The sequence below is a fragment of the Triticum aestivum genome, chromosome 4A, assembly GCF_018294505.1.
Source record: "Triticum aestivum cultivar Chinese Spring chromosome 4A, IWGSC CS RefSeq v2.1, whole genome shotgun sequence".
Lineage (NCBI taxonomy): Eukaryota > Viridiplantae > Streptophyta > Magnoliopsida > Poales > Poaceae > Triticum > Triticum aestivum.
This window is the reverse complement of record NC_057803.1, coordinates 736,787,849-736,793,034: the sequence shown is the minus strand read 5'-3', so window position 1 is coordinate 736,793,034 and position 5,186 is coordinate 736,787,849. Positions and strand designations below refer to the sequence as shown.

The 5,186-nt window shown below is 42.5% G+C and overlaps 1 pseudogene; it reads left to right on the top strand.

Moving 5' to 3' along the window:
- The first annotated feature begins 2,007 nt into the window (after positions 1 to 2,007).
- LOC123088456 (cysteine-rich receptor-like protein kinase 26) lies at positions 2,008 to 4,947 on the top strand (annotated as a pseudogene).
- Positions 4,948 to 5,186: the final 239 nt, after the last annotated feature.

The following is a 5,186-nucleotide window of genomic DNA, read 5'->3' as shown; positions in this document are numbered from 1 at the left end:
CTGAGCCTCCTCTTCCTGCTAAAACTCCTGCATCAACATGTATCTCACAAAATCCCAATGGTGGCTTTTTTGGCCTTTGCTGAACACGTTGAGGTAAAACAACACTTGTAATGGAGCTTCTCTGATTGTCTCTCATGATGCCCAGGTCTTCGATGAACCTCCCAATAAAACTTTGAGTTGCTTGAGGGCACTGGAATATAAAGTCATGAATGGCCTTGTTTAGCGGCTCCACGAACAACTGCAAAGCGGGCCTGCAGAACTCCAAATGCCCTATCGACATCCTTTTTAGCTGCTTCTTGTCTTTGGGCAAAGTGGGCCTTTTTCTGTCCGGCTAGGTTTGATATGGTGCTGACAAAGGTAGCCCATGGAGGATAGATACCGTCAACCAGATAGTAGCCCATGTTGTACTCATGTCCATGACAGTACAGTGGCAAGGAGGAGCTTTTCCTTCAGTCAGCCTCGCAAACAACGACGATGATTGTAGCACATTGATGTCATTGTGAGACCCGGGCATGCCAAAGAAAGCATGCCGAATTCAAAGATTCTGAGATGCAATTGCTTCAAGAATGATGGTGGGCTTCTTAACATGACCCAAATTGAGAACATGCTCATGCGCATGCTCCGTGTCTTCAAGGACCGTGTGCATCATCGCGGTCTCATTGGAGTACTCCTCCTCGTCCGACGAGCCGTTAGAAGACTCAACATACTGCTTGTATATGTACTCCAACTCGAAATACATTGCTAGAAAGAAGAAGGGACAACTGTGTTTAGCTCCGGCAATTCATCAAACAGTTGCCGGGCATGATGAGAATAGCAGTAGCGGATGGTACCTGCTGGCAGGGCGGTCGGAGGATAGGGGTTGAATGGAGACAGAGGAGAAGCGGGGTAGAGGCCTGCTGGAGCGCTGGAGGTGACGGAGACGTAGAGTTTCGGGATGGGTGTGGCATAGTGGCCGGGGTGGTGGAGCGGCGGAGAAGGTAAGAGAGAAAGAAGGAAGGAAAGAAAATGAGGAGGATGGAGTTGCGGGGTCGGGAAGGGTTTTGGATGGGCCTAGGGTGTCGGATTCCTATATTTCGCGTGGCCGGACTCCCGCATAGCTCTCTCATTTTTGTCTCTATTTTACGGGAGAAATCATGTCGGGACTGACCAATAGACTAATGTAGGTCTACATAGGACGGCTCCTACGGTCTGGATAACGCGGTCGAGAGGACGCGCGTGGTTGGCGGGTCTACATTGAAGATACCCTTAACATAAGATACATCCGGAGGAGAGTAAATAAAATTTCCAAAAGCATTTGATTCACGCGCACCATGGAAAGGTAGTGGAGTAGTGCGTGGTTTCTTTCTCGTCTCAGCTATTTCGTGTTGCATATATCCTCCATCCTCCCTTTCTAGTTCTCGTCTGGATTTTGCTTTGAAAAGAAAATTGAGTCCAAACCGGGACTATGTTCTTTTTAATTAGGAAACCGGGATTATGGGTGGTCTTACAATGTTGGTAATTATCTGGAACCTATATATACTAGTAGGGTATGTATAATGATGGCATATGGATACATATACCCCATAACAAAAAGTATTGTCTGAATAAAAGCCCTCTAATTTGTCCGCAAAAAATAATACAAAAGGTACTTTAGGCATCTATATTGTTTTTTTCTTCCCAATGCAAAGTATTACTAGTGGGCCTCATCAAATAACAAAATGTAGACTCACACTACACATCTATCTCTACTCTTCACTTCAACTTTTGTTAGCTTTATGTATTGGACCATACTATTTTCCCTAAGCACCCGCCTCTTGTAGAGGATTCCACTGCTTCATGCGAATCTATTTCTCCTGACATCTGATCCTATATGACGTATAAGGCATCAGTTTAAGGCTATGCATTGTACAAGCACTAAGGACTAAGGTGCACCCGAGTAGAGTAAATAAAATTCCTAAAAGCATCAGGCTCACGCGCACGACGAAAAGGTAGTGCGTGGTTTCTTTCTCCATTGATGAGTCTCCGCCCACAGACTACAAGTCGTCCTCCTTTTCATTATCGGCACGGCCGCTTTGCCCCCTCGCCCCCTCCGCCTTCCGCCTCTCCACTCCCACCTCCCCCCTGTCAAGAAGGGTACTCCTCCGGCGACGGCGCCGCCTCCACCCTCCCCGTCAAGTTCTTCTCTGGCCCGCCCGACCCCAGCCATCCTTTGACGCTTGACATCCTTGGTCCGCGGCGCCGCATCCCCGGCAGAGAAAGGTACATACCGTAAGCCAAGAAGGTGGTGATAAATGGGGACTCGTCCCCTGGTTTTTGTTTGTGCTAGATCCGTATCCTCCATATATATACTCCTTTTTCTTCGACGCATTTTTTTTAGTTGCTAACTAGTAGTAATGGAGAACAAAGTCTCTTTCAGACTTTTCAGATCGAGTCTCTTTCAGACATCATCAGATAGATATATGCTACTAATTTTCTTCACATAGATTCTTTCTTTTGTTGTTGCTAGAATTGAGAGAAAAAGTCCGTCCGTCTCTTTCAGATTTTTTAGATTAACTTCAAACTTCAGATAGATACACTGATTTTTTTTCTGCAATTGCTATTTCTTCAGTTACCCAAAAGTTAAAGTATTGGTTTCAGTCAACCTTTTGAACCTGGTTATTTTCCAGGCAACTGAATAATAGCAGGTCCCAGTTTTCTCCTTATTTGCACATACGGCTAACGAACAACACTAATTATGCATGCTTCAGGAGAATAACACCTAACTTCCACAACCGAGATGGCGGATGGCGGCCAAGACAACGAACTTGCTGCTCTCGAGAAAGTGTTGCTCGACGAGAGTGCAGATCCTGTCGATCTGCCTTTCTCGCTTCTCAAGGCCATCACAGGAAACTTCTCTGAAGATAATGAAATTGGCAGCGGCGGGTTTGGAGCGGTTTACAAGGTAAGCAAGCAGACCCTCTGCTTTGAAATTAATTTACCGGAGACAATCTAGCTGACATGGTTCTATGTGAGATGCAGGGTGTGCTTCCAAGTGGTCATACCATTGCCGTGAAGAAGCTCTTTGAGAGATTTGAGATACCGGACAAGAATTTCGCAAGTGAGATCGCCTGTCTTGTTGGGGTCAAGCACAAGAACACGGTGCGATTCCTCGGATATTGCTCCAAGACGCAACATGTGATGAAGCTGTTTGAGGGGAGGCTTGTCTGGGCAGACGTGCGGCAGAGGTTGCTCTGCTTCGAATACCTACCCAAAGGGTGCCTTGCTGACTTTCTCTCCGGTAAAATCAGATTAGCATTATACCTTTCCTTGCATTTCTACTTTGTAGTAGTAGTAAATGTCTACCAACTACAGTCGAGAGCATTTATTGGTTGCCACTCTGCTGAGCTTTGTTAATTCTTTTTGCACACTAAATGGTACTTTTCAGCCCTGTTCTTATACCACTGCAAAACATGCACTCTTCTGTTTGGACATATTTAGAATTCTCATCCTCTTTGCCTCAGAGAGAGGAGCTCACTAACAAATATCTTCTGTTGTGGATAGAGCTTAATCGAGTGACCAAACGAAAATTCAGAGCATCTCAATTTTCCAAGCCAAATATGTTGGCAAGCCCACATATTTGCACCTGAATTTTGAAATGAACTGGTAGTTACTTTTTCCTAATTGTCACAACCACGTTTTGGCAATGAGATATGTGTTTCCAGAACTTCCTTCAAACTTGTTATTATATTGGCTTTGGAAATTGGGCAATCATTCACAAAGGCCCTTTTTTGTTTCATTGGACTGCTTATCCCACTGCATATAGTACTAACTATTTATTGTATTGTATACTCTTCACAGATGCATCTTGTCGACACCAGTGGACCACATGTTACGAAATAATAAAGGGGATGTGTGAGGGAGTACATTATCTTCACCAATAGCGTATTATTCACATGGACCTCAACCCTCAGAATGTACTATTGGATAATAATATGGTGCCTAGAATTGCGGATTTTGGTCTATCACGGCGCTTAAGTGGAAGCCAGAGTCGGGCTATTACTGATCACAAGCTTGGGACAATGTAGGCTAGCAATCTATTTGAGAACTTTATGTTTTTATTCACTAATCGGACAAACTGCACCAATTTTTATGTAGGGGATATATGGCACCAAAATTCTTAAATAACGGAGAAATCACTTTCAAGACAGACATATATAGTTTGGGTGTCATAATCATGAAGATCCTTATGGGACATAAGGAGTGCTCCAGTGTTAAGGAGGTAATTATATTGTATGTGAAGTTTCGACAACAACAAAATTGTACTCCCTCCGTCCAGAAATATTTGTCGGAGGAATGGATGTATCTAGACGTATTTTAGTTATAGATACATCCATTTTTGTGCATTTTTCTGACATGTATTTTCGGACGGAGGGAGTAGACAACATGTTTAGAGGAAACCACAATCTTGTTGGAAAAAAAATTCAACGTGTATTCAATTAGTGTATCTAATTAACATTAGAATTTGCAAATGACAAGATCTGAATGTTGTCTTTGCAGTGATCTTCCACCCAGAACATAAAGTAAAATATAGCTGATTTTGATTTTGAAAGTCATTATGTGCATCGAAAGATTAATAACACAAAATTAATCAAGTGAGAAATTCAAAATTGTTTGTGATAGTTGTCCTTGCATTTGGTCTCTGGTCCTAATCAATACGTCTTTGTGTTTTTGTTTTTCTGTACTAAATGCATGTCGTCCTTTATAACTAACCATGGTTATCAAATTGCAGATAGTTGAAAGCTGGACGAACATGTCATCCATCTCATGATCATCAAAATGAATCCACTAACAAAGTTGATTAAGTCTTGTTAACAAATTCATTCCGAATAGCACGGAACCGGAGAAATTTCGAAGTGACACTAAGTTACCTCAACGGGGATATGAAAATCCTCAAGAATAAGAATATCATACTTTTTCTTGACAGTAGGGAGAGGAAATTCAAAACCTCTAATAATAATTGATGGAATTTTCTCAATAGTATTTATGCTATGAACTTGGATTTGCTTCCTCGGAAAATGTACCGTATGCTCATTTCCATTAACATGAAAGATGACATTGCCTTTGTTGCAATCAATAACAGCTCCTGCAGTATTTAAAAAGGGTCTACCAAGAATAATAGACATACTATCATCCTCGGGAATATCAAGAATGACGAAGTTTGTTAAGAT